Source organism: Mustela erminea, chromosome 18 (genome assembly GCF_009829155.1).
Source record: "Mustela erminea isolate mMusErm1 chromosome 18, mMusErm1.Pri, whole genome shotgun sequence".
Lineage (NCBI taxonomy): Eukaryota > Metazoa > Chordata > Mammalia > Carnivora > Mustelidae > Mustela > Mustela erminea.
This window is the reverse complement of record NC_045631.1, coordinates 30,482,470-30,503,455: the sequence shown is the minus strand read 5'-3', so window position 1 is coordinate 30,503,455 and position 20,986 is coordinate 30,482,470. Positions and strand designations below refer to the sequence as shown.

The window sequence follows — 20,986 nt, the reverse complement described above, 5'->3', positions numbered from 1 at the left end:
CACCCACATGCATGTGTGTAATTACAATCTTAAATAGGGAGAACAGGGAAAGTTTCACTGAGACTGAGTAGATGACCACTGAGCAAAAGACTTGAAAGAGGTGAGTGTAGTCTGCAGAGTTCTGCAGAATATTCCAGTCAGAGGAAATAGCAAGTGCAAAGGTCCTGAGGTAGAAGCATGCTCGGCTTTGGAGCTAACCAGAGTAGAATAAAATTCAAGCTTTACTATAGTTTATAAGGTGATCTAGTTCTCTTATACTCTCCCCAGTTTTCAACCTTCTTTTTCCTGTTTGCAACCTTCTTTTTCCAGCATTGCGCTCAACCCCCACTATATATTCCATCCACACTGACCTTCTAGTTCACTATAAGCTGTTTCTTCCTTTTGCCTGTGTTGTTGCCTCTTCTGGGAATACTTCCTAATCCTTCTTCCCAAATACTATTTGCAAGGCTGGTTCCTTCTCATCCACAAGGTTTCAGTTTAAGTTTTACCCTATGCCTTTTGGAACCATAGAACTGTTTTTTTCTTTTTCTTTCCTATTTCAGCTTCCTCTTTGTTTCCTTCATAACACTAATCGCAGCATGCAACTGGGATTCATATATATATATATATATATGTACATATATATGTACATATATATATATATAAGTTTATACTTAAAACTCAATAGTAAATGGTATCTCATTGTCATTTAAATTTGCATTTTGGTCACTAATGAGGATGAATGAAGCGTTTTCCCAAGTAATGGTTAGTGGTTAGCATGATCTCTTTTATTTTGCCCAAATGTTTACTTCACGTCCCTATATTTTAAGACTGAGAACAGGCCCAGCCAACTGCGACCCATCCTGTTCACTTGTCTGGGGGCAACTTATTTTCCCAAGTTTCCTGGCAGAGTTAGTGACTCGTGGTGACCACATCTTCACAGGAATTTTTCCAAAACCCAAACCCATTTAGAGGAAAGTGTTTGTTTCAGTTCAACCTCACCGAATGTGAAAATGGGCAAAAAAAGTTGCATTTGAGTAGTGCGAGGTACTCCCTATTCTGCAGTCATTATTGAACAATTATTAATGGCCACCTGATTATGCATTACGAAGTACTGACAGTTCCGGGGAAGCAACGGGGTCCTGCCCCTCCCCGGCCAGGCCACTCCGCCTTTTCCAGGGGGCTGTCCGCGACGCGGCAGGCAGATGGTCTAACTGACGCCGGGAAACCGCCCAGAGCTGAGGCAGGAGACCCCACGCTGCGCTCGCCCGGTAGACCTTTGGGGTTCCGAGACATCTCCCCAGGCTCCAGCCAGGCCGCTCTCTCCAACCCCGCCGAGATTATACTTCCTCTCGCGAGAGCCCGAGCGAGGCCAGGCTGCGGGCGGCGGCTGCGGGACGTTGGCGAGGCGCTCCAGACCGCGCCCTCTCTGGCGCAGCTGGGAGAAGCGCGGGCGGGAGAGGCAGGCGGCGCGCACGCGCAGGTGAGAGGGGCGGCGCGGGGCACCAGGGCGGGGGGCGGGGCCTTGCGTCGCGCAGCGGGCACGTAGCTGCGCGTCCTCAGTATTTAATGTCTCTGTGTTCCTCCGGCCTGGGCAAGCACGTGGGGGAGCGGCCGCAGCGCAGCGGGGCTGGGCTGCTGGGCCCGGGGGTGGGGGGGGGGCGGCGGCGGGCGAGGACTCTGCATCCCGACTGTCGCCGAGGACCTGGTGAGTTGGGGCCGCCAGGGCGGCTGGCGCGATGACCACCTGCCAGGCCCCCGAGGGCAACGCCGTCGGGCGCGGGGAGTCTAAGGTGCAGGTGCGGTGTGCGACGCGCGCTCCAGGTGTCCGGGAGGCGGGAGGCTGTGGAAGCCGAGAGCGTGAGGAGGGGATCCGGCCCATCGCTTGCTGTCAAGCAGGCCCTTTCTCTGTCGTCGCCTGCGCGCCCCCTCTTCCTCCCCCGCCGGGGTTGTCTGCCCGCGGGCTCCTGCTGACAGGTCGCGTGTGCGCGGCTGGAGCCATGGTCTGCGGCCGCATGGTGCCCCCCACGCGCGTCACAGCCCTCTGGGGGTAGGGAGGCGAGGACGCGGCGCCCGGGGCACCCCTCCGCGGCTTAACTTTCCCCGAGCGTGCACTCCCTCCCGTGAGACAGACCCGAGCGCGTCCCACCCAAGGTCGCCCAACCCCACACGCGTTTACTTTTCAAAGGTCGTGTGTACCCAAGTGGGAACTGGGAGAGGCGGCGGCGGGGCGGGCTGTGGGCAGGGCCAGGCGCTCATAAGGGCGAGGAGGTGCCCCGAGGCCCGCGGGCACCCCTTTCTTCCTCCTGAAGGGCTGGAGTTGAAATGGTCACTTCAGGAACCTTATCCAACTTCTGGGCCCCTTAAGCTCGCGCTGGGTTGCTCCCCGCCTAGGCACGGTGCTGGCAAACCCGTGCAGGTAGCCTAGCCCCTGGGAGTTAAGTGCGGCGAACCTGGGAAGAGGGTTGATTTGCGGAACGCGGAGGATGGGCTAGGGCACCGTGGTGATTGGAACGGTTTTGGGGGCAGGGACCTTTGGAACCGAGTTAGGGTCCTGAGGTCAAGGGCTTGGTGTCTCTCGAGAGGATTAGCATATGCAGCCCCTTCAAGGGTGTCGGGAGAGGTGGAGACTGTCCTGGCCGTAGTGCCCGCTGACTTCATGTCCCGGGGCGCGTGGGTCACGTGTCACACTCCGCCTGCACAACCACCACCACCACACCCGCCCCGGCCCGCGGTGTGGAAGGACCACGCTAGTGTCGGGGTTATGGGTCAAAATGGGCTTGGGAAGACTGTGGTCTGAACGCCTCGGGGCAGGCTCTCACCAGTTCCGCTGCGCCCTAGGGTACAGTCCCTCCCTATCCCCCCCCCCACCACCCCCGAGGGAGGCTTAGAGAAGGAAAGGCGCTGTTGATGGTGGGCGGTGTCGAACAGACCCGGGACTGCTGGAACCCCTGGGCCTTTCGAGACCTCTCCTGCAGAGATGCCGAGGTTGGCTGGTGCCTCGCGCTCCGCCGCGGCTAACAGAAACCCGGTGCTCTTCACCCCAGGTGTTAGTGAAGGCCGCTCCAGCCGGGTAGTGGATATGGGCAGAGCAATTAGGTTAAGCCAACTATCTTTTCCCTACTGAAGTGTAGGCTACTTTGTGTTTAAATTTATCTCTTGCAGGGGAATCTGGGCTGCTTGACACCTGGTACGGTCATATCTGTTGGTTTCCTATCCCCCTCCCCCCTCCCCCCTTTGTCGCAATTACTGATCAAGGAACACCATTCACAAAAAGCTGTTAACTCTAGCAACTGGTAACCTTACTGTGTTCTTGTAACCAAGTGCTTCTCAAATTAGTTTGTTGTGTGTGTGTTTTTTTTTTTAACTATTCAGAAAGCAAAGCTTGGACTCTCAGTAAGCACCACCCATCCCTTTTGCTCTTAAAGGCACAGAGCACCTTTGAAATGAGTGGATAGATGACAGCTAGAGCATGATTTGATCATTTATCACATTTCTTTGTTTCTAGCATTCAAGTAGTTCACCTGCTGATTATTTAATATTTTCTGGGGGCGCCTGGGGCTCAGTTAAAGCCTCTGCCTTCTGCTCGGGTTGTGGTCTCAGGGTCCTGGAATCGAGCTCCGCATTGGGCTTTCTGCTCAGTGGGGAGCCTGCTTCCTCCTCTCTCTCTCTGCCTGACTCTCTGCCTACTTATGATCTCTCTGTCAAATGAATAAAATCTTAAAAAAAAAAAAAAGATTTTCTGAGGGGCGCCTCGCTGGCTCAGTGGGTAGAGCATGCGAGTCTTGATTTGGGGGTTGTGAGTTCGAGTTCCACATTGTGTAGAGATTACTAAAAAGTAAATAAAACTTAAAAAAACGTTCTGAGCACTGGGAACAAGTGAAATTATGTTTTGGGGGGGCTTTTGTGTTGAACTTTAACCTCTTTCACCTCTTAACTAGTTTTGTGGGTTCTGGGAAGTAATTCCGGGGTATATTCTCAGGAAATATGGCTCTAGGATCAGAGAGTGCCTTTTGATCCTACAGATATGCAAATCACTGAAGCTTCGGTGCCTACCTGGATTAAACTGGCTCCTTTGTCATGCACATTGCTAGGCGATGACCCAAAATTTGCAGATAATAGATCCCATCTAAGCCCTTGAGTGACACGGATCTTGGTCCCTAGAGCCTTTTGTATGAATATCTTTTCCTCCGCCCAGCCGTTTTCTAGGAAGTACAGCAACTCCTGGCCCCTGTAGGGTGAGCACAAAGGTTCTGCTCAGATGCCAGGTGGATGTGGCTATGGTGTAAAGTTGCTGAACATCAATATTTTAAAGCAGTTTGTTTTGCTATAGCTGGTAATCTAAATTATTTGTGGGTGTTGGACCCAGGCCTGGCCATAGCCCTCGTTTGTGGGTGAAGACTAGTTTTAGCCTTTACAGTGTTCCCTCTCATCCTAAAGACAGATTGAGATTATATTTTAGACTGGGCATTGTGCCTGGTTCATGATGGCTGTTCAAGCATTGCTTTTTTTCTCCTCCTAAAGAATCTCTGAGATTAACGTTAATTTCTCTTAAATCACTTGAGTGATTTGGATTTTGTTAAAGATACCCCTCCTTGCTAGCCTCTGACCTGGATACTTGGTTGGAAGGAAAGCAAATTGGTTTCCCCACACTGTGCTCCCAGCCTCCTGGCTCTAGCCTGAAGCAACATGATTTGGTTGAGTACACCACGTTTCAGGGTTTGAGGAGTGGGCACCCCATGTGCCTGGCCAGCTGGTGCCTTCCTGCCCATTCTCCCCAGGCCACTCCTTCCTAATCTTCCCTGTGAGTGTCGAAGGAGAGGAACTCTCTGTAGCTTGGTCTGCTGTGCTGTTGTAAGGAAGTCAGTTTTGTGTATGAGTTAGCCACCTTCTGTTTGCCATTCTGTTTTCTTCTGCTCTGGGGAGGCAGGGGTCCTCTGGGCCTCTTGTCCCACTGAAATCCTCTCCTGTGGTTTGAGCTGCTAATCTGCGTGGGATGTATTTAAATCCTAACCTTGGCTTTCTAAGGCAAGTTCTTTTTTTTTTCCACAGCCCTTTCTGGTGTAATGCCTCATGCAGGTTTCACCTTTATGATCATTTAACATGAAATATCCATTGTTTGTGGCACTCCACAGAGCAGCTCTGCTGGCTCCAATACCTGATTTTATACTTGGGCTGTGGAAAACAGGATCAATGATAGTGTCTTGAGTGGGACAGAATCTGGCTGAAGAGGTAGCTGGTGGGGATGTGGAAACTATAAATTAGAGGATGCCTTTTCCTTGACTGTTACTGTCTTGTGCTGGGAGAGTTACAGGCAAACACCTCCTTGATCCTTTAATCTTCACACCTCTGAGTACAATTGAGGAGGGTGATGCTGGAGGTCAATTGGGATTGTTTCAATGGCTAGTATAAATACAGATTGAGGGGCAGAGATACTGACAAGTATGGCTTTGTGCTTAAACTAGGTCCTCTGGAGGGCTTTTGTGAGAAGAACCAAGGAATAGTCAAATCCGTGGGCTTTTCTCCTAATCTTTCTGTTGCTTTCTAAGCAGATTGTTGGAGTAAAGGAGTGTATGTTATCATGCAGCATTTTGAAGACTGGCTTTTAGTAATAAGTAGCTTTCAAGGTGTCCTTTTCCTTAACTTTCTTTTCCTCTTGCTAAGTGGTCTTCTTTCTGTTCAAATCCTGGCCATTTGGATATTTCTTCAACTCAGTTTGGTAGTTTACAGCAGTTGGTAGTAAACACTCTGTCCCCATCTGGTAACACTGGCTGCCTGCCTTCACTCAGCCCCGTGTTACTGAGGCCCATAGCATTCAGGAACAAAGCAGAGCCCCAGGTGAGTTGTGGAAGTCAAAACGCAAAGGCTGAGGACTTAGGAATGAGGCTTGTTTTAACCCTGGGTTTAGCTGGCAAGAGCCCTGATTTGGGGGATGAGGACAGGGGTGGGGTGGGGGGGGCAGCTTTCAGGACTGAAACCTGGCAGTGGTTATAGACCCTTGTGGGGTCTCAGTTTCTTCAGCTGGTAAAAGGAGGGTTGATCAACATCAGTCAAGAGTGTTCAGGTTCTGCTCCTTAGAGTGCCTCTGGGATACTGCAGGGTGGATTTACCTGCAGGGGTGTGTATTGGCAGGGATGTGTTTGGGCTAGGAAACATGGCTTTGTGGATAGTGTAAGTCAAAGACTTACAGGGTGGGGGGAGCCATAGTCCACTGTTTTAAGGGCATCTCAAGTTCTCTTAGCTTTTAGATGCTACAGTGCTATATTTTTAAAAGTTTTTAATTTATGTAAGTAAGCACTATACCCAACATGGGGCTTGAACTCCCAACCCCAAGATCAAGAGTTGCATACTCCTCTGACTGAGCCAGCCAGGCACCTCTTATTTATTATTATTTTTTATTCGATCTCTATTCTTATCTCCTAAACCTATCCTTAGGGGAGAGGGTCTAGAGGTGCCTTGTCCTGTAGGGTGGCAACCAGTGATGTGTGTCTTGTTCAATTTAAACTTTTAAGCATTAGCGGCACCTGCGTGGCTTAGTTGTTAAGCATCTGCCTTTGGCTTGGGTTGTGGTCCCAGTGTCCTGGGATCCAACCCCAAGTTGGGCTCCTTGCTCAGGAGGGAGTCTGCTTCTCCCTCTCTTCCCTCTGGTGCGTCCCCCCGGTTTTGTTCACTCTCTGTCAAATAAATAAAATCTTTAAAAAAAAAAAAAAAAACAACTTTTAAGCATTAAATACAATTTAAAAACCCATTCCTTGGTGACATTAGTCTCATTTCAAGTGCTCAGTATCTTCATGTGGCCAGTATTGGACAGGGCAGGCCTTAGAACATTTTCACCTTCACGGAAGGTTCTAGTTGGACAGTGCCGGTCTTAGCTTTGGGCCAACTGTAAAAGCTTAATTGTCTCACCTTGTAAAGCATCACATGTTTGGGCTTAGTCCTCTATAGAGTCCACGAATCCACAGTTTTGGTGACAAATTATTTATCAGCTCTATGTTTGGTATGTTCAACAGGTTTTGGTTTGCCAGTTTGGAGGGCAGTGATCAATTAAGAAATGGTTCTAGAGAAGAACATAGTAAGGAGTCTGGGGATGGGAGTGCAAAACAGGAGAGGCAGATGCTAAGCCCTCAGAAAGCTGTTTTGGTTTGAAAATTATTATCCTAAAGCCCCTTGCTGGTTGTCTGGAGCCTGTGCTCACTGTGGATTTGCTACTTGGCCCTTCACTCACCCACCTGGTGACTTCCTGTAGGATCCCACTGTGGGACCAAGGCTGGACCAGATTTGCAGGCACCTTACAAACAAATGACCTTTTCATTCTGCCTCTCCAGTCCATCTGGGTATTAGGAGGCCTGTTTTTATGAAGGCGTTGGGGGAAGTTGGGCCACAGTGGGGGTCCTGAAGTGTTGGTGTGGGCTATCTCTGGGGAGTGAGCTTTATTTCCAGATATCCTCTCATCCAGTACTGGGCATGCCTAGTTTGAACCCTGCTAGACTGGCATATAATGTGAGAGCTCTCTTGTCCCAGACCCAGCCAGCATGGGATACAGAATCTACTATACACCTGGCATCTTAGGGTTTGTTTGTTTGTTTATTTTCAAACTACAGTGATCCTTGAATGATGTGGGGGTTAGGGGCACCAGCCGCACCGCCCCCATCCCATCCCTGCAGTAAAAAAATATCACTTTGACTCCCCAGAAGCTGAACAAGCCAATGGAAGCTTTACGGGAACATAGCAGTCAGTGAACACATATTTTGTATGTTATGTGTGTTCTCTACTGTATTCTTACCAAAAAGGTAAGCTAATAGCCTAACAAGCCAATGGAAGCTTTACGGGAACATAGCAGTCAATGAACACATATTTTGTATGTTATGTGTGTTCTCACCAAAAAAGTAAGCTAAAGAAAAGAAAATGTTATTAAGGAAATCATAAGGAAGAGAAAACATTTATGGTAATGTACTACATCCCAAAATCTGCATGCAAGCAGACCCATGCAATTCAAACCCGTGTTCAAGAGTCAGCTATGCTCCCTTTTTATTTTATCTCAATTCTACAAGGTAAAGTATTTCTCCTTTGCGTGTGAGGGAGCTGAGGCCCTCAGGAAACCAAGCCGACCCCGGGGACACAGGGCTGCTTTGACTTAAGTGAGGGTTCTCTCTCTAGCTGCATGCTTAGAGATGGTCTCTTACTGCCCTGTTATCGTTCCATCCTCATCTGGAAAATGAAACTGGGTTCCTAAGATTGAAATGATGTATCCCACAAACAGTCAACAAACAGTCAAGCTCTTCAGTGTTTTTTTGTTTTTTTTTTTTTAATTTTTTAATTTTTATTTTTTATAAACATATTTTTATCCCCAGGGGTACAGGTCTGTGAATCGCCAGGTTTACACACTTCACAGCACTCACCAAAGCACATACCCTCCCCAATGTCCATAACCCCAAGGCTCTTCAGTGTTTTGAGTCATCAGCCTCATTAACAGCCTTGTGGAGGTATTTGTAACCCATTTTGCAGGATATTTTCATTTTATGGGAAACTGAAGTTCAGGATCCTACTCTAATGCTCTTGTCTTTCCAAAGTCAGGTTTTAGCTCCAAGTTATGCAACTGTCCAGTGCCTTTGAGTGGCACAAATAATGAGTGTGACTGAGACAGACTTGTAGGCTAGGTAGCTGTGCCTTAGGGCCTGGAAACGGCTCTGCAGACTCTGATGTAGTTCAGTCACCTGGCTGAAAAGACAACCTCAAGTTGGTCATTCCTTGGCTCATAATAATGTGGCCTGTGGGACCTCACATGGAGGTCATGGACCCAGACCCCTGAGCCCTCAACAGGCTGTCACCTAGGAGTAGCCTGATCTGTCTCTGCCAGAGGAGGCACAGATCTGTTCAAGCCCAATCCTCAGCATGCCACCCCTATGCCATCTCCTGTAGCCTTGGCCTGGGACGATGGATCTGAAGGCCAGTTCAGTCTTCTGTTAGACCTTCCTGTCCCTCCACAGAGAAAGGAGCAGGAGTGACTTCCCGAGCTGCCTTGGAAGGAGGCCTGCACCCTTGTGCCTTGAGCTCTGATGAGAAAAGGCTGTGCTGAGAATAACCTTCTTGCTTTGTCCTTTGACTTTGGGGAGGCCCACCCAGCCAAGCTTGTGCTGTGTGCTATTTTTAGCATGTGGCATCCTTTAGGAAGGCCAAGTACATGTGGTTTCAGCATACAAGCAGGTCCTGCTGTGCACGCTGCTGCTGTCTCCCAGTCAGTGTGGGGGGCGGGGTGGTGAGGAGAATAAAGTCACCCTAAAAACTCTTGTGGGGTGAGTGTGTGGGGTGGTAGCTGCCTTCAAGTTCCCTGGGGCTGCCTTTTTTGTTCTGGATCTGTGGCAGAGGCAGCCCAGGAGTCAGGGAACTCCCTGGTTTTAGGACCTCTTATTGCCCTAGTGGCCAGTTTCTCTGAAAATGACATTATCCCACTTTCATGGGAAGTCACCTGACTCAAGAGCGGTCCTCCACACAGACGCTAAAAACTCTGTCAAACTGTGGTTCTGTTGGCAGCCTGATCACTGGCATCTTCTGGCTTAAGAACCAAAACAAAACGAGAGGCAGTAAGAGCCATGCCCCTTACTAGGAGTGGGGGGGGGGGGGGGAAGGCTACAGAAGCTGAAGAGATATGAAGGAGTTTGATGAATTCTGCTCCTCACCACCATCCTGCCTTCTCCCCCTTTTTTCTGTTCCTCCCATCCTCTAACTTGGAGCTGCCAACTCCAGCCCATCTATCTTTTTCTGATTAAGAAACCTTCGAGCCGTATAAGGCCCTCTGTTGCCTGTGGTTTATGTTGGCTGGAGACCGAGGTTGTTTTTGCAAAGTCTGATTCAAAGAAGTAGCAAGGGGTGCGTGTGTGTGCGCGCGCGCGCTCGCTTGTGCGCATGCGTGCCTCCATTCCCATCTGCTCCCTGGGGCTGGACTGCCTTCTTGGAACAGATTCATCTGGTGGGGCTGGGGGGGTGCTAGGGTGAGGGCCTAGCATTGGCTCCAAGGCCAATGAGTGGTGTGGCCTCAGGGCTTCCTGGCAAATGCATTTGCTGAGAACTCCCAAGTAGAAAGTGAGCCCCTATTGGATCATGTAGTGTGTACCAAATCTACCAGCCAGAGAAGCACTGTATTTCTGAAATAGATTCCAGAATTTGCTTCTGTTTATTAATTAAGAAACTATAGGGGCACCCAGCTGGCTCCGCTGGAAGAGCATGCAACTTGATCTCAGGGTTGTGAGTTCAGACCCCGTGTTGGGTGTAGAGATTATTTATTTATTTATTTATAAAGATTTTATTTATTTATTGGACAGACAGAGATCACAAGTAGGCAGAGGCAGGCAGAGAGAGAGTGGGACACGGGCTCCCCGCTGAGTAGAGAGCCTGATGCGGGGCTCGATTCCAGGACCCCGAGATCACAACCCAAGCTGAAAGCAGAGGCTTTAACCCACTGAGCCACCCAGGCACCCCTGTAGAGATTATTTAAATAAAACTTCAAAAATAAAAGTCAAGGGATGCCTGGTGGCTCAGTCAGTTAAGTGTCTGCCTTCGGCTCAGGTCATGATCCCGGGGACAAGGGATTGAGCCCTGCATTGGGCTCCTTGCTTGGTGGAGAGTCTGCTTCTCCCTCTGCCCCTCACCCCCTTCATGCTCTCTCTCTCTCTCTCTCAAATGAATAAATACTCTTAAAAAAAAATTCAAAACTGCATCACTCAAAAAATTTTAAAAAGAAACGAAAAGAAACTACAGCCTCTTGGCTCTTTGAGCTTAGCAAGTCTGTTCTCTTTGGAGAAAGTTAGGTGAACCTGTCCCTCCGGGTTCTTGACCTTCAGCACAGCTTCAGCTGGGTGATGGTGGAGAGCGATTTCTCTGGCAGCAGCCCTTCGACCTCATCTTCCTTCCCCTCCCCGCTTCTTGCTGTCTCTTGAGTCAGCCAAGTGTGTTCCTGCCCTAGTACTTTGGCACATGCTCTCCCTGCCTGGAACTTTCTCGCCTCTCCTTTCCCTGTCCTCCCAGATCTTGGCACGGCTACCCCTCACTGTTCCAGCTCTGCTGCCACCTTTGCAGAGGCATTCCCTGACCATTCTGTCTGAAACTCCCTCTGCCAGGCGTACTTAACCCAGCGCTTCTCCACCTGGGTTCCTCGTCTAAACTACAGAGCACATGACTAAGTGACTAACTCCACTAGTACCCTTCCAGATGCACAGGAATATAGTTAATTTGTTATCTACAAGGGGTGCTTAGGCTCTGTTCTCTGAACACCCTTGCGAGGCTGCAGGTTTATGCTATTGGGTCACTTTATCTTCACAGCGTCTTCTCTGAAATGTGACTGCCTACCCCTCCCTCTGCCTTTGCTTCCTGAGGGCTCTTTTCACCTCCTCAGCCCCCTCCGCTGGACCTGGTTCACTGTGGGAATTAAAAGCTTTATTCAACGACTAGTCCTGAGGGGTCCTGCTGCCTGATGCTGGTTAGACCTCAGGAGGGTGGAGAACCCCAGTACCTTAGCACTGGAGGGTCTTGCTGTCACTAAAGCCCCTGCACTTGTGGTTACTACTGTCATACTGGCAGGGCAGTTCGGGGGCTCTGAAGCAGAATTGACGTCAGCTATGGGAAAATTAAAGCAGTCCAAGTTTGTACATAGAGTTGACACTACAGGCTATACTGGTTAACAAGAATCCTAAAGTTTTGTGGTAATAGAGGGGTGCCTGGATGGCTCAGTCGTTAGGCGTCTGCCTTCAGCTCCAGTCATGTTCCAGGAGGGTACTGGGATCAGGCCTTGCATCCCGCTCCCTGTTCAGGGGGAAGCTTGCTTCTTCTTCTTCCACTCCCCCTGCTTGTAGTCTGTCTCTTGCTGTCTCTGTCTGTCAAATAAATAAAATCTTCAAAAAAAAAAAAATCTATGGTAAGAGAGCATCTCGAGCATCTCTTAGTATTTAATAGTTAAGAATTTTTAAAAAACATTTTATTTATTAGAGAGAAGGAGCAGAAGCAGGGGGAGCTGCAGAGGGAGAGGGAGGAGACTCCCTGCTGAGCAGGGAGCCTGATGCAGGACTCAGTCCCAGGACGCTGGGATCATGACCTGAGCCAAAGGCAGTTACTTAACTGATTAAGCCACCCAGGTGACCAAGAATGTATTTTTTGTTCTATCAAAACACTGCTGGTAGAAAGATTTGATACACAAGTTATACACAGTTACTCTTTGAAAGAACAGCTCTTCTGAGTGTTCCTTGACCAGCAAGGAGCTGAAGGCAGCTGCCCTCAATTCTTCTAGGCTGTCCTCCTTGCCATTTACATCTGTATTTCTAGGTGGAATGCTTTTCTTTGCTTTCTTTTCTTCCTTTAAAAAAATTTTTTTTTTTTTTTAATATTACATGATTGTTTTTCTACTTTGGAAGTTAAGGACTTGGCTCATTCCTACACTTTTTTTCTCCCCTCATCTTGGTATGGAGGTAGCTAGCACAGTCAAGCTGCTGTTGAGTGTACATTATGATGTAAATATTGCTTATGGCCTCAGAGTTCTTGGTTTTCCCTATTTCCTTTCTTGTATCCACCCCCCACCTTTCTTCTCCTAGGTAATTTCCTGTGTTTCTTTACCTCCCTTGTCTAGGTCTCACCTGATTGCCAGGTCTTCACTGAGCCTTGGCCGTTGCTGAGTACCTCATTATGCTTAAACACAGCAGATTCTCAGCTGTTCATGCTGTTCCTGGGAGGCACCCCTGTCCCTGACTCTCCTTCCCCTTCATTCTGGGAATCCATTCTTCCCTTCTTTTATGTTGCTTTGTGGATGGGTGTCCCCCTCCTTTCTTGGTTTACTCCCTTGTCTTGGTGGAGCTTGCTGAGGGAAAAAATGGAGGAGGGTGGGCAACTAACTAGAAACAAGTTGATTCATGCTCAAGGACAAGTCCTTTTGAAGGATGGGTTTGGGGTGTGGCTGAAGACTTGGTGGGAAGTCAGCAAAGACAACGAGGTGCTCACAGTCCTTTCACCATGCCAGCAGAGTATCTGGCTTCTCTTTATGGAATAGTTTCAATGAGAGGGGATCTGGATTGGACATCAGGTAGTGAGGAGAAAGGGTATGGAATGAAAGTCTACGTATTGAATGGGACAACCCAAGCGAGCCCTCTTGGCTTTCACAGTGCTAGTGTTCAAACTGACAACCTCTCCACCCCGGGACATTGGACCATTCTAATCTGTGGAAACTGGCAGCCTCATTTCTGTTTGTCCCCAGCCCCAGCTAGGATACTTGCCTGACTCTTGGATCAAAGTTGTCGGTTGGCCAGTGGCAGAGGGTGACACCAAGAGGCCCACTGAAGAAGGTCATTGGTTTTGTTTGTTATTTTTTTGCCCCCAAAGAAACAGACTTTAAAGTGCCTCAAAAGTACAGTCTGTTTCATTTCTGTGTTCTGCTGTGCTTTGTACCCTGTAGGTGCCCATAAATATTTGTTGGGTGGAAATGACCTTAGGCCTTTATGTGATTTCTGAGTTGGTCATATTCTTCCATCTGCCATTTGGGAAATCATTGTTTCACCTGTTGCTCTGCCTACCTGAGGTGATGGTGTGAAGGTCTGCTTGCCTTACATGGTCTTTTCTGATTCCTTCTGAAGGTGTGTGTCTTCATTAGCTTTTTTGGGTAAGATTGTTGTCAGAGCACAAGTTCCTATCTTTTGGGCAGTCTTGGGTAGTGTTCCGTGGTCATGATCAGGAACTCTGTGTACCTGGGAATACTTCCCTGGCACCTGCTTTATCACTATCCTCAGAAATCTGTCAGAATTTACTGGTAACGCAATCTGGTGGCCAAGAGCTAGGAATAAGGGACAGGATGGATGTGAAAACCATGTGAAAGCTGCATTCCTACCCCCCTCCCCCATGAAGCAGTGGGAAGACCTTTGTAGAAAATGCTGATTTCCCCCCATCTCCCCTTTATCATTTGAAACCTAATGAGACTGGACCTGTCAGGTGTTACGTTAGCAGAATAAGGGAGACTGGGCATGTCACCTTTGTATGGAGTTCTCTTTTTTACCAAGTTTTCCAAACTGGGAGTTAGTTTAATTTGTAATTGATCTAGAGGAGAAACAGCTCTTAATTTGAGACCATGTCCTAAGAAGGGATTTTTCGCTTCTGGCTCTTCTTAACCTGGAGTTCCTGGGATTGGGCTTTGGGTCTCCATTTTGCCTGGAAAAACCTTCACTGAGCAGGTGCTCCCACCCAGACACTACTGGGTTAAGCCTCTAGTTTCCTGGAGAGCAGCCCAGGAAGTGTTCTGTGACTTCTGGACAGCTGATCTACCGAGAACAGGGAATAGGCCTGGGCAAGGCATGGTGCCTCACCTGGCCGCTCTGTGGGGCCATCACAATGAAGGGTGGGGGGAAGTATGGGGCAGGACCTCACAGCCCCACTGTGAGCTAATTTGGAATCTTTAGGGTGCCAGCATGAGTCACAGCCCACACAGCCCCCTATGGTTGAAGGTAACAACTGTTTGAACATCAGGGCTGGGCTGAGAGCTACCTCCCTGAGGCATGGCTCCAGTACTCTGATTCCCGGGCCCCAGCCATGCTGCTGAGGGGGAGTGGCCCAGCTTACCATCGGCCTCACCCTCAGTGGCAGCACCAGACTGCCCAACAAGGTAGGCTTTGGTTTTCACAGCATTCACCCAGCTCTTGTGTTTGTTTCCGGTCTGCTGGGAACACCTCTAGGACTGTGCTTTCTTGTAGCAAGCCACCAGCTGTATGTGGCTATTTAAATTGAAATATTAAATAAAATTTTAAAATTCAGTTTCTCAGTTACACTGGTCACATTTCAAGTGAGTAAGTAGCTGCCAGATAGTCTCCACTTGGAGATCACCCGGGCGTTTGCCTCTTGTGACCTGCTCTGCTTTGGCCATGTTTCAGCTGCTGCCTCTTCTTCCCATTGCCTTGACAGTAAAGGTCAAACTCCCTTTTGTCTGGCCCCCTACCAGCTCTTCAGCTTTGGCTCCCAGGACTTGTTCTGCTCTGTCTGGATCTTGCTGCTCCCTTCCATCCCCAAAGGCATCTTGAGTTTAGAACTTTAATTTATGTCTGTAACCCACCATTGCAACCTGAGCAAATTCTGGCTGCCTCTGATGCAATCTTGTTTGGGTTCTGTTTGCCTGCTTCTGAAATTGGGCTCAGGTGTGTGAAATCTGACATTGGTGGAGGTGTGTGAGAGACGCACACAGATTCTTCAGTATGCATTGTGAGCTTCTGGTGGACAGAGTCTTTTCCTGACAGCAACTTAAACCTATTTATGTGTGAATTATTACATGAGTGAATGTATGTGTGTAGGCTCAACCTGATGAGGAATCAGGTAAACCCATCCTGTAGAAACCAAAAGGCCCTCTTGTGGTCTTGCACAGACCTCCATGTGTGTGGTCTTCCTCCAGCTGACTAGTGGGGGTGGAGTGGGAAAGGGGGAGGGCGAGGGGGACTTGACCTGGCCCACAGCCATCTGCTCTTTGAAGGCAGTGGCAGCAAGTCCTGGACTTCAGGTTCTGGATCATGTAGCTGTTTCCTGTCCCTTGAAGACCGCCTCAAGGGGAAAAGCCCTTCAGCAACAGCTTGATGGGCTGAGCATTCTAGAGATGGACTGGGTTGAACACCTGGGGAGAGTCTTTGGTGATATGAACACATAGGCCTGGAATAATGGATATATTCATATTTCCACTTGGAGCGGGCATTACCTAAGAGACTATTTAGATTGCTGAGTGCATGTGACTTCACTGACCAGGCCCAGGTCCGCACTGGACTTGATAGCCGCTTGGCTCCCAAGTGCTTGTATTGATGATCAGCTTTCCCGTCAGTTAACTACATGAAGCTCTTTTTTTCCCCACAATAACTGCAGCCAAACAGGCTTAGTCACTGGGACCCACAGTTTGTACTGTTCCCAGAAATTTATTTTCTTGTTTAGCAGAAGGCTCTAGACTGCAGTAACTGGGTTGGTCATCGGTGCTGGGAGTGAGGCCATTACTTCTCCAGAGGTAAGTTCTTCTGAGAAGCCGCAGGTTCCTCTGGGAGGAAGGAAAGGAATCCTTTTAGAACCCAGACAGAGCAGGTGAACCTAAGGCTTTGTGGGGCCACAGCACGTGCCTGCCTTCGGCTCTGTGTGACCACTGGGCAGCCAGCCAGCATGCATCTATTCCCGGGCAAATGGACCTGCTAAAAATAAGCAGGCAGCTATTTAATCCCAACAGATTCAAAATAGACACGTCTCCTCCCCGCCAACCCTCAGGCAGGGCTCTGCATCCTTCTGCAAGGCTTTTCTCTGGCTTGCCAGAGTGTCTGGGGCCTCGGGAGGGGGAGTCCCTGGGGGAGGTGATGCCTTCAGTTAGCTGTGAGTGTTAAGGCTTGTAGACCAATGGTGTTAAATGCCACTTATATCTTGGAAGTTTGGTTTTTTTACAAAAAACAAAAACCCAAAAACCAGGGCAAAGAGAGCAACTCGAGAGTCTGTTCCCAGAGAAGGCAGGTCGGCTGAAGCGCACACACCTGTGCATGTGGGCCTGCGTGTGTATGCGCGGGTGAAGGCGGCTGTGTCTGAGAATTCAGGATGGGCTGGGCCTCTTGCAGCACCTGTCCAGGCCTATCAGACCATGTAAAGCAGGGAAAATGGCACTGTATGGATTCACAAGAAATCCCTTTGACTGAGGTGAGATTGGCTAAGGTAGGAGCCTTGGAAGTGAAGGGCTGAGGAAGGGAGGGACTTCTCAGGACTGGGGGAAGTGGAGGCTTCAGTCACCAGGTGCTCCCAAGTGGCGCCTCTGGGCAGCAGTGCCTTCAGTGAGTCCCAGCAAGGCTCCTTTGGGTGGGCCAGCTGCTCATCCTATAGGCTCTTGGCCCTGTTCCTGGTGGAGATGACTGGTGGGTCTAACCACAGTCCCCAGTTAGCAAGGAAAAAGACAAAACCTGCCTTCTCCTGCCTGGGGATCTCCTACCTCTTTCTTCAAGTTGCAGGAGCACTTCAGTTGGGCAGTTCCTGTCCCCAGAGGTCTGCATGGAGGAGCAGGAGTCCTGTCTCCTGGCTCTCCAGCTCTAGTCTGGGGGCAGAGTGGTGGACACTGGGGATCCAGGTGGGGCATTCATTATTCTTTGGGTTGGGGTTGGGTGATGCCTCAGGGTACCAGTGTTGAACCTCAGGGACCCTCATGCCACAACAGCAGGAGGCATCTGGCTTGGCAATGGTGCTGAAATGGTTTCCTGAGCTGTAATTAGCCATGTAGCTGCAGTTAACTGTCTGCAGAAGGCTGTGGAGGGTGGGTTTGGGGGCTCAGAGCCTCCATCTCTGGGATACTAGTGGGCCGGGGTGGGGGCAGGCAAGGGGGTAAGTTGTGGTGGGGGTCTCCAGCCAAGACACAGGGCAGTGTTGAGTCCCCAGGTGACTGGTCCTGTGCTCAATGTGAACCTGGTCCGGGAGAAAAAGGGATGAAGTGGGGCTGGGGAACAGTGACCCGGGTCGGGGGCAGGCAAGGGGGTACGTTGTAGTGTGGATCAACTAGGGTGTAGGACCAAAGCCAGGCTGGGAGGATATGCTCGAGTGTGGGCCTCTGATTTATAGCCCATTCCTGGGATCTCCAGAGGTGAACCAGGGTCAACTGCTGGGTCCTTAGGATTAACTTCTAGTACCAAAGGGGTGGGGGCTTCTCCCAGCTGTTTTGAGAGGCAATTTGTATCTTGGGTAGCAACTCCCTCCTTGCACACCTCAATTTGAGTTTGGCCTCGTACCTTTGTTAAAACAGGAGACTGCCCTCTATAGGTTGTTCTACCTTAGGATTCTTTATCTTCCTCTCTACCTCATTCCATGGAATTTTGTTCTCCAGATCAGAGAATTGGTAGAAGACCATGGGAATCAGAACTATAAATCCTGCTGAAATGAGATTGACTAGTTAGTAAGGAATCAGAATCTAAATTGGCAAGAGGAGAACACAAGTTGAGATCCCAGCCACACTTTTCCTGTTGCCTTTCACCTATTGGGTGGGGCTGATCTGACAGTAGGTCACATCACAGTCATACTGCTTTATCCTGAGCGCACCCTTCCCCCAAAGCCTCTGTTCCTGAGGATTTTGTTTTTATGTGGAATTTTATTTTATTTTTATGTGGAAGACCTTGACTGCAGAGAAAATACTCTAATGTCATCTACCACTTCTTCGAGGCTGTGCACTTTGTTCAGGAAAGTGAGTCTCTAACTTGAGTGTACATTGGAATCACCTAGGTTGGGGGCACCTGGCTGGCTCGCTCAGTGGCACGTGCAACTGTTGGTCTTGGGGTTGTGAGTTCAAGCCCAATGTTGGGTATAGAGATTACTTAGAAATAGAAAAATATTAAACAACAACCACCCCCGGCCAAACAAACCAAAAAACCTGGTACCTTGGTCTCATTCTCAGAGATTATGAATTTAATTGATTTCGGTGCCATCTTGGCCTTGAGGTTTTAAAAGCTTCCCAAGTGATGATAAGGTGCCACTAAGTTGGAGAACTGCTGAGAGAGAGAAGTTTAAATCTCTCTCCCCAAAAGGAAGAGATTTTTTATCTTAGGTTAGCAGATAAGAAAAAAACTACTGGAATTAATAAATGAGGTCAGTAAGTTTGTAGGATACAGGATCCGTGTGCAAAACCATCTCCTCTCCTACAATTGGAAGGCTTGGCATGTATCCTTCCCGGTTTTTCAGTAGGATTATGTGGATGTAGACATTCCATGGATGGTGGTCTGCAGCTTTTGTTTTTGGTGTCACGGCAGTTTTTCTACATCCGTATGGGAGATCAGCCTACTTCTCTATCACTGGTATGTCCATGGATTCTGCAGTATATTTAGCAGTGAGTCTCTAGAATTTTGTTTTGAATGAAGCCCCAGTGAACTTTTATATAGGCCTTTGCCTATGCAGAATTTTTTTCTCTTTTTTTTTTTCCCCAAAGATTTTTATTTATTTATTTGATGGAGAGATTACAAGTAGGCAGAGAGGCAGGCAGAGAAAGAGGAAGGGAAGCAGGCTCCCTGCTGAGCCGAGAGCCCAATGCGGAGCTCCATCCCAGGACCCTGGGATCATGACCTGAGCCAAAGGCAGAGGCTTTAACCCACTGAGCCATCCAGGCGCCCCTAGAATTTTTTTTTTTTTTTTTTTAAGAGAAGATGGCAGGTGTGAGGTTTTTAGGTCATAGTTATAACGTTTTAAGAGCAATATGAACTCCCCCTTTCCTTAATCCATGTGCTGCCTCATTTCCTCAGACACGTTAGTGTGTTCCAGACTTGACGTGGAATAGAACCCGACTGCCAATCCTTGACTATATGACCTTGAGTTTTTTTTTTTTCGAAGTATTTATTTATTTAAGTAATAACTATTCCTAACATGGGGCTCTAACTCATGACCTCAAGGTCAAGAGTCGCATGCACCACTGACTGAGCTGGCCAGGTGCCCTGCTTGAGCTTTTTCTTTCTTTGTTTTAATTAAGCAGGCTTCACGCCCAGCATGGAGCCCAACTCAGAGCTTGAGCTCAGGACCCTGAGATTGAGACCTGAGCTGAGATTGAGTGGAACACTTAACCGATCAAGCCACCCAGGTGCCCTGCTGACCCTGAGCTATTTTGACCTTGATGATGGCAGTACATTCCAGACCAGGTGGTTGAGGATTAAATGATACAAGGGAGAACACCTAATGGGGTTCTTTGGAATCTAAAGTTGTGAGGAGCGTCGTTGAACTTTCTGCCTGGAGGGATTGATAGGATCTTCCGAGCCTGGCCACTGCTTAGCTCTGCTTGATATTTTTCAGTCCCAAAGATTCACTTTCAGATATTAACAAGAAGGTTTGTGGCTTTCCCCGCCCCCTCACTTTGGGGCAGAACATGGTTCCTGTGTTCTTCACTAACTGTAATGTGTTTGTGAATCCCCTGGGGGTCTTATTAAAATGCATCTTGTGATTTAGTAGGTCTGGGCTGGGGCTCTGTTTCTAGCAGGTTCCCAGGTGATGCTCAGTGCTTCTGGTTCATAGACCACCCTTTAAGAAGCAGAGTCCTAGAGCAGTGGTTCCCAGTGGAGGCATAAATCCAAACTAAGCACAATAAAGCACAAATCCAAATTAAGGTATAATTTGCAATATCAGTGGAGGATTTTTGGTTTTAAGAAGGCTTGTGATTTTTGCAGACAGAATAAGATTTACTGGCATGGGAGGTAGTGAATTATAAGCATTCTAAAATAAGTCTGTCACAAACCTCTAAAGAGAGCTAACCCAGCTTTGCACAGCACTTAATACATATCTCAATTAATCCTTGTACCAGCCATGTTTTATGAGCTGTGACCCCATCTTATGAGGAAGAAAACTGAGGTTCCTATCTCCTTTATGTGTCTACTGCCTTCTCCTCGCCCGGATCCAGTTGACCTAGGTGTCCAGGTTCCTGTCGCTTGGTATCTTGTTTCTCCTACTCCCAGGATCACCTGGGAACGCAGATTGGTGTGTGTGCCTTGCAGACCTCCAGGGTTTCTCTGTTGCCTACAGGCTAAAGTTCAGACTCCACAGTGAGGCCCCAGAACCCTCACTGAGTCCACCAAACAGCTTGATTCTTCAAGCATGACTGTACCTTCATGCCACTGTCTGTTTTGCTGGTCTGTCCCCCTGGAGCCTCCCCCTCATCCCTTGGAAATCTTACTCATCCTTGGTCCCAGGGCTTTCTTGCTGCATAACTGTTTCATTGACTGATGATTTTGTGGGCGATGTGAGGGACATAGATATGTGTGGTTTCACGGGTCCTTAAAAATACTCCAGTATCTGGGTGCCTGGGTGGTTCAGTCAGTTAAGCATCTGACTTGATTTTGGCTCAGGTCATGAACTCTCAGGGTTGTGAGATCAGTGGATCCCGTCATGCCCTGCATTCAGCAGGGAGTCTGAGATTCTCTCTCCCGTGTCCTCTCTTTCCCTTTCAAAAAAATCCAGAACAAAACCAGAAAACAAAACAAAAAACCCTCCAGTGTCACCTGAGTAGATAAGTGTTCTGGGAGTTCAG

General features: G+C 48.7%; 1 protein-coding gene and 1 long non-coding RNA gene across 4 annotated transcripts in view; one reads left to right on the top strand and one right to left on the bottom strand.

Annotated features, from left to right (window-relative positions):
• The window catches only part of LOC116578278, a 54,357-nt gene extending 52,934 nt beyond the window's left edge, over nt 1–1,423 (bottom strand). The window contains exon 1 of the long non-coding RNA XR_004280796.1: nt 1,073–1,423. This is a non-coding gene — a long non-coding RNA (uncharacterized LOC116578278). The remainder of the gene's footprint in view (nt 1–1,072) is intronic.
• An 89-nt stretch (nt 1,424–1,512) lies between these two features.
• AKAP1 (A-kinase anchoring protein 1) overlaps nt 1,513–20,986 on the top strand; it is a 33,877-nt gene continuing 14,403 nt past the window's right edge. Inside the window, exon 1 of one of the 3 annotated variants that reach the window (XM_032322377.1) lies at nt 1,513–1,687. The gene's annotated coding sequence lies outside the window, so the exon portion shown is untranslated. Of the gene's footprint in view, nt 1,688–14,412; nt 14,609–15,958; nt 15,980–20,986 lie in introns of those variants that run through there. The other 2 variants (XM_032322378.1, XM_032322379.1) reach the window with 2 other exon arrangements.